Consider the following 10,603-nt stretch of genomic DNA (forward strand, 5'->3'; position numbering starts at 1 on the left):
GTTTTTAAGGTGAATTAATGTTGATTCACTTTAGATATTGTTTGAATGATATTCTCGTTTTCAGTCTATGTCATAACTACAAACAACTTTTTTTTTTTTTTTTTTTTTAAGAAAAAGTTCCAGAATATTGTAAAAAAACCATATAAATTTCAAAACGGCTAAAAATCAAACAGTTTATATGTAATTATTTCTAACTCGAAATATCCTAGTTAAACGAATAGTATTGAGATTCTCTTGACCAATACATACATATATACAGGGGTTCTTGTCGTTCACCATTTCTGTTGTTTATTGGGTTTATTGTCGTTTCTAAGGTCATGTTGTTTCTTCAAACGTACATGATTTGTTATTTTACTGGCCGTTTTGTTCAATTCTGGAACTCGAATTCTCATGCTGATCGGAAACCTCAAGATTGATTGGATGAAAGAGTGAAAGCAAGAAAGATGGATTGTTATCCAAGGGAAATCTACAGAAATTACCCATGGATTGCCTTCTAATATTTACGTGGCAATTATAGATGGTAAATGATGGTTCCTGCTATAAATAAGGCAGTGATTACCCTTAAGTTGCTTCTGAAAAGGCCTTCCCACATCTAATAAAGTCATTCTTTTCTTAGGCAAATATAGCTTTTTATTATGAAAGTGATCAAAATACCCTAATGAGTAAAAACAGAAAGAGCAAAAAAAACAAAAACAAAAAAAAAAAGTTCAAAACGCAAAACGAGGAAATTTTGTTTAGTTTTCATTTTTCATTTTTTATTCTAATTTTTTTAATGTTTACTATTTTTCTTTTTAATTTTATATTCAAGGGTATTGTCATTGCTTTAATCAAAATCCCATATTGATTGAGAAAATGTTATTTGTCTATTAAATATAATTCGATTATATAAATGGGCAACGATCGAAAGCTAACAATTATTTTTTTGAGTAATATTAAAATGTAGGGTGCAAAAATGCTATATAAAAAACTAATTTTCAACCTGAGATTATTGATTTTAGTTTTATTGGAAAAAAAAAAAAGAGTTTCCATAAGACTAGAAAAATAGTTTTACTGATAGTTTTATTTTTTTCAGTCATTTTCAACCATTAAATTTATATCAAAAACGGTTTATTTTATATATTTTTTAATCTTATTTAATTTTAAACATACGTAACCATACAAAAAAAAGGTTAAAAGAGGCACTATAAGTACTCTCTTGTCGGCAAGACTTTCTTTAAAAAAAAAAAAAAAAAAAGTTTGAATTTAATTCCACTTGAATGATTAAAGTCATTGATAATTAGTTTGAAGCTAATACCCAAGACGGGACAGGATCTGTAATTCGTTGGCCTTAAAGTCCACGTAAGATTTATTCTTTGCATATACTTGTGAAGGCATTTGATTTTTCTTGTAATGGTTTCCCATGTTACTATATCATAAAAGCGACCGAATTGCTGACCTTCTTCAAGTGATAGGTGGGATATCAAATTATGGCGTCTCACAAGACATGGATAAACATTTGGCTGTCCATATATGGGGATAAATTTCAAAACTTCTTCCAATCTAAACCACTTATTCGTGATAATCCCAAGTTTGTGACATGACTTGTTTCCTTAAATTATTGAAAACGAAAAAAATCCCATTCTCCCATTATTTTATCGCCGAAACATGACATGAAATGATCATGTAAGATCATAACTGAAGGTAAGATTATAAAAGCTCAAGGTACAATTCTCTCAAAAAAAAAAAAAAAAACTGAAAGTAAAATTATAAAAGCAATTTTGGTTTTATATTTTTTTCTCTCTTTTTCTCTATTATTTTTTCTTTTTAACTTCATTCACTTCACAAATTTAAGTTTTCAGTTGAGATGAGACATTTTCTTAGAGTTTTTAACTGTAGCAAAAAAAGTTAGATATGACATTTTCTGAGAGCTTTTAACTGTAGCAGAAAAAGTTAGATATGACATTTTCTGAGATCTTTTAACTATAAAAATTTAAAACTGAAAACTTAAATCGGTAAAATGAACGAGGCATTAATCTTCTTCTTTCTCATTCCTTTCTTGCGTTCTTTATCCCTCTTCCACTCCCTCTCTTCCTCTTATACCTCTCTCCCTTGTTTCATTTAGTCGTCTCATTCTAATACGTACCTCCCCTTCCCTCCCCTAATTTTGCAAAGAAACAAAAAACTAAAGGAGATTATGAAAAATAGAGTATGAGTATTGGGATAAGTACCTACGGGAGAAACCAATAAATAAATAAATAATAGAGAAATAAAGATTAATGCATAATGACTGTTTTGAGGTTTTTTTTTTTCAATAATTTATTAGAGATTTTGTGAGCGAGATTGGCATTACTTTTTGAAAGTTTTTTTTTTTTTTTTTTAAAGTCGTTTCTAAGAGCGTTTGAATAATTTTTTATAAGTGCTTTTTAATCAAAATAAAAAATGTGGCATTGAAATAAAAAAGCTATATATTTTTTTTCTTCTACTATCTAAAAATAAGAATAAAAGTAATGTCAAACTAACGCTTTTGCAATTTGCGTGAGACTTTGGTAACTTAAGTCTCGTTCGTTTCGTGGATTTGATTTTTTAATTCGAACTGATATGTGACATTTTTTGAGAGCTTTTAACTGTAATAGAAAAAGTTAAATGTGACATTTTCTGAGAACTTTTAACTGTAAAAACTTAAAACTAAAAATTCAAACTGGTGAAATGAACAGGACCTTAACTTATAATTTTTTACCTAGTTGGTAAATATGGTAGAGAAAAGAGAGAGTCGAATTTTACTTTTTCTAAAACTCCTGTGCTCATTATTATAAGTGCCCCACTCATTGTTATAAGTGCCTAACTTGAAAGAAAATGATTAAAACTTGCCCATGAAATAAGATATGATTATGCTTTCCATATGGCTTGTTGATCAAGATGGTTGCTGTGTTGGACAAAATTTTGCTAAACGACAATTAGCATGAATCTAGCCGTTGAATAATGTACGATTCACTCCACTCTAAGCAGAGAAGATATGCATCACGACTCTTTCAAACATCAAAATCAATACTGAGTTTATCAAAATCTAGCCGTTAAATAATGTAGGGCACACTTTAATCTATAGCAAATTAATAATTATAAATAGATAAGATATGCAACACGGCTCTTTCAAACGTCAATCAAAATCAAAATTTGAATTTTTATTAGGAAATATATTAGATTACAGAATTCTTTAGAATTTACTTTTAAAAAACTTCTTACTGAGCGAGAATGAATAAATAGATCAATCATAATGACGATGTAACCATGTATTTCCAAAATCCACAGGGTTTCACAATAATTTAATTTGCACAACTTTCTGGAACTTCGTGGACGTGGATTACTAAACTCTATAGAATAAGAAGGATAATACCTAACAATTATAAAAAATAAAATAAAATAAAATAAAAAGAACAAAACAAATGGGATCATGATGAACAATATATTACATTATAATCTTAGCTTAAAATTTAGGAGGACAAAGCATGCCTCTGTGTCTCTTTACAGCCATCCAATTAACGGGTCCACAGACCACTTAGTAAGCAAAAAAGTGGGGGTAGGAAACTTGTGACAACATCAAATTATCCGAACTTTATTCTTCGTCTTTCGCATTTATTTTGTTGGATTTTAGCGTGCATCATTCACTTTTATTTTTCTCCCTTCCTTATACTATAAGCATGCATTATTCACTTTTTATTTTTCTCACTCTTTTTAAGGTCTGTTTGTTTCGTATACTCAGACTCAAATTATTAATTCTGTTACAATATTTTTCTCTTATAAAAAAAATTTAAATTTTAAACGTCATAATCAAGAATCATGATTTGAGTGTACTTTCTAAACGGGTCCTTAATCTTTTCTTAAAAAATGATTATTGACATGCATATAGAGAGGGGTCAGGGGATTCTATGGTCACCCACTAATTATTTCTGGCTCCCCACTTTCTTTTTAATTAAATTTATAGTGATAAAAATATTCGTTGCTTATATGAAAAAAAAAAAGACTAAAAGTACGAATACATAGGAATTAAAAAAAAAAAGAGTAGACTCAAGATTTCACTAGAGTTGAGATCCTAGTTCAAGTGTCGCACAAGGCACTTGTGATCTTCTTTTAAAAACAGTTTGAGCCATTCTCGGTTGTTGAGTCGTCCAAATTTGATTTGTAAATGAGTTATAAACATCTAAGAATAATTTTGGATTAAAATTCACTAAGCGAAATTCGGTGTTAAAGAAAATTTTATCTTTCTCCATTCGGCTGCATCAGAAACATTATATATAACAATGTGCTGGATTCAATTGTCATAGGAATTCTATGTGAATTAGTTATAATACAACACTAGAAATATGAAGAAAGATAAAGAGATAAAGGGAGGACAGAGTGGGAGAAAGGGAGAGAACATGAAAAAAAAAAAGAAAAAAAAAAAAAGAATTGAAAGAGATGGATGGGAAGTTGTGATTGTATTGAATTTGTCCACATCCTTTTTTTTTTTTTTTTTTTTTCAAAAGATCTATGAAATATTTAGAAGTTGATAAAAATGGTTTTTGCCGATACATTACTACTGTGTGAAATACAATATATGTACATGTACAAAATTAAGCTATCTAAGGAAAAGTAATTACATAAGGAAAAAGATATTGCATGATTACAAATTTTCTACGGAAATACATAAACTACCTAAAATGAAATAAATTAATTACAATTGGTCAACCTTTTGATTCTCCTTTCTTATTTATGCTATCTTCCTTATTAGGCCCCCCTCAAGATGGACTTTCCGTGGCGAACTCCAATCTTGACATGCAAGGATTGTAGTCGGTCCCGTGATAGTGGTTTTGTGAGGGCATCAGCTAATTGATCAGCAGATGAAACATGAGAAACACGAAGCTTGCCATTTTGGACTTTGTCACAAACAAAGTGGAAATCAATTGCAATGTGCTTCATATGAGAATGAAAAACTAGATTGGCACAAAGATAAGGGGCCCCAATGTTGTCACAATAGATGGTAGGAGTGGTAGAGAAGGAAATGCCAAGTTCAGTGAACAATGATTGAATCCACGTGATTTCCGCAGCGACAAAAGCAATAGCTCGGTATTCTACTTCAGTGGAAGAACGGGGACAGAACATTGCCTTTTGGAACTCCAAGAAATAGCATTATGACCAAGTAACACCACATGAGCACTCGTAGAAGTGCGATCATTAGTATTACCAGCCCAATCTGCATAAGAGAACACATGGGGTAATGGCGGTGAATTGCGTTTGAGAAATAGTCCATGATTAATTGTTCCCCAAAGGTAGCGTAGTAAATGTTTCACAGCAGTCCAATGAGAAGTAGTTGGGCGATGCATAAATTGAGACAATTTATTGACTGCAAATGTAATATCTGGACGAGTGAGATATAAGTATTGGAGACCGCCAACAAACGACCTATACTCCGTTGCATCGGTAAAGGTTGTACCATCACTAAGAGCGGGCACCTGATTAGGAGACATCGGAGTCTGAACATCATTAGCATTCAACATATTGGCTTTTTGTAATAGATCGTGGATGTTGAGATAAAAGAACACCATTGGGTTGTAGTATCACTTCAACCCCAAGAAAATAAGATAAGGAACCAAGATCCTTGATAGAAAAACGTTGAGCTAATCGGTCTATAAACAATTGTAGCATGCGGTCGTTACTACCTGTAAGGATGATATCATCTACATATACCAATAGATAGATCGTTAATGGCATTTTGTTGTAGATAAATAGAGATGTGTCGGACTTAGAATTGACAAACCCGGTTGACAGAAGATATTGCTTCAATTCATTGTACCAAGCCCGTGGCGCTTGTTTAAGACCATATAGGGTTTTGCGTAGTCAACATACATGAGTTGGATTTTGTTGATCCACAAAACCAGGCGGTTGAGACATGAAAACAGCTTCAGAGAGATGTCAGTGAAGAAATGCATGGTTCACATCAAGCTATCGAAGGGACCATCCTTTTGAAAGTGCCAAACTCAAAATTATTCTTACGGTGGTGGGTTTGATTATCGGACTAAAAGTTTCATGGTAGTCAATACCCGATCGTTGATGAAAGCCCTTCGTAACAAGACGAGCTTTATACCGTTCAATGGACCCGTCAGGATGCTATTTGATCTGGAAAACCCTTTTACAACCGACCAAATCTTGTGATGGATGAGAGGGTACAAGCTCCCACGTACCATTTCGGATAAGGGCATCAAATTCATCAGACATTGCGGTTTGCCATTTTTCATGTTTGAGTGCTTGAGAAATAGTTGTGGGTTCTATGATGAGAGATGATGATTGAATAGCAGCGAGGGAAACTTTCTGAATAGGTTTGAAGCACTACAACAAATATCATTATCAATAGCTAACCAAAAACGCTATTAAGCACTACCAATAGCGTTTTGTGGAGTGTTAGGACATTGGACGCTATTAAAAGTCCTACGAAAATATAGTGTTCTGAAAACGATATGAGAAACGCTACAGAATTGAAGTCTTATAGCGTTTTAGACATGTTATTTTCAGCCTCTTACAGTTATTTGGCATTATTATTGTACATATCAATAGCATTTCTTTCTTGTTATGTTCATACTCCTGTAGCTTTTAAAAATTATTATTGAATATTTTACTAATAGTAAAAGTAGGAATGTCATTGTTACTCTTGGCTCTTGTTTTCATGGGGTGAGCATTGGAGTGAGGGACGGAAGGTGCAGTGGGTAGCTGTGTGGGGGAGACAATTTGGGTAGGTGGTGTGGGACTAGGGATTGGAGCGGTAGAGGTAGGAATGTCATTGTTGAGAGAGGTAGAGAGAAATGAGGAAATATGAGAGACTTCGTTTGGGAACTTACCATGCAAAGAGTGAGAAGGTGACGTTGCATGAGCTGGGTCACCATGGCCATATTCCTCCATTATTGCCTTTGATTTGTGAGATATGGTATAAGATGAGAATTCTTGATTTGGTGAAGTGGAATTGTGGAAAGTGGAATCAGATTGTGGAAGAATATTAGGAAATTGATCATTGGTCATAGTGGGTAGCTGGCAGATTTGATTTTGGTCATGTGTGCTTGGATTATTAGTGGGGTTTGGCGGTTGGATAGTTTCCATGTGAGGGGGATTTATTTCCTTATTTGAGATATTGGACGAATTTGGTAGAGATTGTAGTGTAGATTTTTCGAGAATTAATTGAGAATAATAAATAGGAGGGCACCAAGCAGTAACCGACTGATTGTCTGGACACGGAAGTGTTGAATCTTTGTGGAGGAATGGAAAAACGGACTCAACAAATGTAACATGGCGAGAGACGCAGATCTTGTTGGTGACAGGATCGAAACACTTATATGCACTTTGCGTTGTGGAGTAGCATAGAAAAACACATGGTGTAGACTTGGGGTCTTAACTTATTGGACACATAAAGGACGAATCCAAGGATAACAAAGGCAACCAAAAATTCGTAATTTGACAAAATTTGGTTTGGATTCAAATAATTTTTCAAATGACGATTGCATGGAAAGATTGACTTTAGGCATTTTATTGATGAGATAAACGACTGTAGTGAATGCACGTGACCAATAAGAAAGTGGCATAGACGCATGACGGAGTAAAGTGAGTCCCGTTTCAATATGGCGATGACGCTGTTCAGAAAAACCATTATATTCTGGGGTATGAGGAGGTGTGGTCAGATGAGAAATACTACTAGTGGCCAAGAGAGACTTCAATGCTTGATGTTCACCCCTATTGTCAGTGTATAATGTAACGATTGGGATTTTAAATATTTTTCAACTAACGCCTTAAAACGTGTAAAAACATCTCAAACCTCGGATTTTTGTTTGAGAAGATAAAGCCAAATGTATCGAATGTGGTGATCGACAAACACGACATAATATTTAACGCCATCAACAGAAATTATTGGTGAACTCCAAACATCAGAATAAACTAAATCGAGAGGTTTTGAACTGTCAAGAGGAGATTCATAAAATGACAACTTATGGCTTTTATTACATTTGCATGAGTTACAAGGAAATTGCGACGAACTGGATGATATTGAAATATTTTTAGACGAAACTAAATGACTTAAGATTTTGACAGAGGGAGACGATGGTGCCATTGAAATGTTAGTGCTTTGATGGAGGAAAAGGCAATAATGGGTGTTGCTGGTGGAGAAGATGACGACCACTTATAAACACCATCCTTAGTCGCTCCTTACAAAAGACAGGCCCCCGTACAATGATCCTTCACATGAAAAGAAAATGGTAAGAACTCAATTGAGACTTTATTGTTTTTGCAAAATTGAGAAACATATATCAATAGAATGTTTAGTTAACTGATTCGAGTTTTTAATTCGAGTTTAGATATGATTTTATGTGAGAGCTTTTTACTGTAGCAAAAAAGTTAGATGTGATTGTTTCTGAGAGCTTTTTACTGTAACAAAACTCGAATTCTAAACTCGAATCGGTGAAATGAACGGGGCCCAAGTTCCTTTTCATAGTTGGAACACAGAGCACATCACGTAAAATAAAAGAATTAGTGTGTGTTTAGTTAGTAGATTCGTATCATGGTTTAGATTATAGTTCATGACTCGTTACAATATTTTTTCTCATAAAAAATACATGTAAATTGAAAATAGTTTTAAATCATGATTCTGAATCCATAAATCAAACGGTCCACTTAGATGAAGAAGGAAGAGTAAGTGGATGTTTAGTTCATGGATTCAGAATTATGATTCAGAACTATTCTCGATTTACGTGTATTTTTTGTGAGAGAAAATACTGTAGCGAACAACGAACCATTATTCGAATCAGGATACGAATCCATCAATCAAAGAAAGTAAAGTCTCGTTCATTGCACCGATTTAAATTTTTAATTTTAAATTTTTACAGTTAAAAATTATCAAAAAATATCGCATCTAATTTTTTCTACTGAAATTAAAAATTCTCAAAAATATCATATCTTAATTTAAATTAAAAATTTAAATATGTGAAACAATGAGTTCTAAAAATTATTTAGATCGGATGTGACATGGTGAGTACCGCCAGAGTCAAGCAGCCATTCAGATGCTGAGGGTGTGTTGGCAGTGGCAAGGTTGACGGTGTAAAGTTGTTGGTGGATTGAGGGTTACAAGTCCAAGGTACATCTTTTGGCGGAGTGGCCTTGTTGATTGCAGAGTTGACATTTGACAGTTTCGCCAGTAGAAGAAGCGATGAGCGGAGGCGGACGTGGTCACGTTCCATCAATAAACCCCATGAGGTCATAACATGTGAGAAGAGTGTTAAATTGGAAACGCCATGACGTGTAGTTTGTGGATGTGAGTTTGACGATTGTTTGGGCAGCCAAGTTATTGAAAAAAGAGAGTTTTGGTTGAGGTTGTTCAGGGGTGTTGATGATAGTTGTACGTGAATGAGAGGAGGCAGAGGAAGGGGACGCAGATTCAGTTGAGTTTTGGTCGGCCATAGCTTCTTTTTCTCGTGAGAGATAAGTGGCTCTAATACCGTATGAAATATTTATGGAATGTTTGGTTAGAAGATTTAAATAATAATTTGAATCATAATTTAGTTCGTTATAATATTTTTTTTTATAAAAAATATACATAAATAAAAAATAATTCTAATCACATAATTCTAATTTATGAATTAGACGTTAGTGGTTATTCTTTTACATTTTTAAATTAGGGTAATTTAAGTGATGATTTTAAGTTGAGTTTTAGTTATAACTTGAGTTGAAGTTGTAACTTGAGTTTGTATTTAGATGTGCACATTTGAGTTATGATTTAAATTGTGAATCTATTTGAGTTTGTGTTTAGATGAGTCAAAACTTAAATTTGTATTTATATAGTATTTTAAAAAAACTCAATGGTGATAAAAAATTTTAATAAGATATATGGGTGGGGTGTTATTCATCTTTTCATTGTGAATACATAGAAAAAAAAATCATCTCAATCAGAATTAAAACGAAAAAATTATGACATTTTTAAAAACAGAAAAAATACTATTTATTAACTTGAGTTCGAGTTTATAAACTCAAGTTGAAAAGAAAACTTAAACTCAAATTTAACTCTAAACTCGAGTTCAAACTCAAATTTTATAAAAGAATAAATTTAAATAAAATTATAACTCAAGTTCCAAAAAAAAACTTTGTTTAAGTTTGTTCCAAAAAAAAGGCCCCTTAAAAGTTGATAAAATGGTTTTTGCCGATACATTACTACTGTGTGAAATACAACATATGTACATGTACAAAATTAAGCTATCTAAGGAAAAGTAATGACATAAGGAAAAAGATATTGCATGATTACAAATCTTCCACGGAAATACATAAACTACCTAAAATGAATAGAGAGGGGTGATATCTTCCTTATTAAGATCATCAGGTCTTTTTATTTATCTTGGATTAGATTATTAGGAGGAATAGAGAGGGGTGATAATAATATTGATCCTAAAGTGAAACCACGTATCCCAAGTGATAGTATAGTAAGTTTACTTGAAAAATTTCAGCGAAAATAAGCCATTTACAATAATTATAACAGAAATGAGAGCAATGTACTAATAGTACTCGCAATAGGAATATACTTTAAAAAAAAAAAAAACAGATGTTTTTCATTACATGAATAAAATCA

Source organism: Morus notabilis, unplaced genomic scaffold (genome assembly GCF_000414095.1).
Source record: "Morus notabilis unplaced genomic scaffold, ASM41409v2 Scaffold453, whole genome shotgun sequence".
Classification (NCBI taxonomy): Eukaryota; Viridiplantae; Streptophyta; class Magnoliopsida; order Rosales; family Moraceae; genus Morus; species Morus notabilis.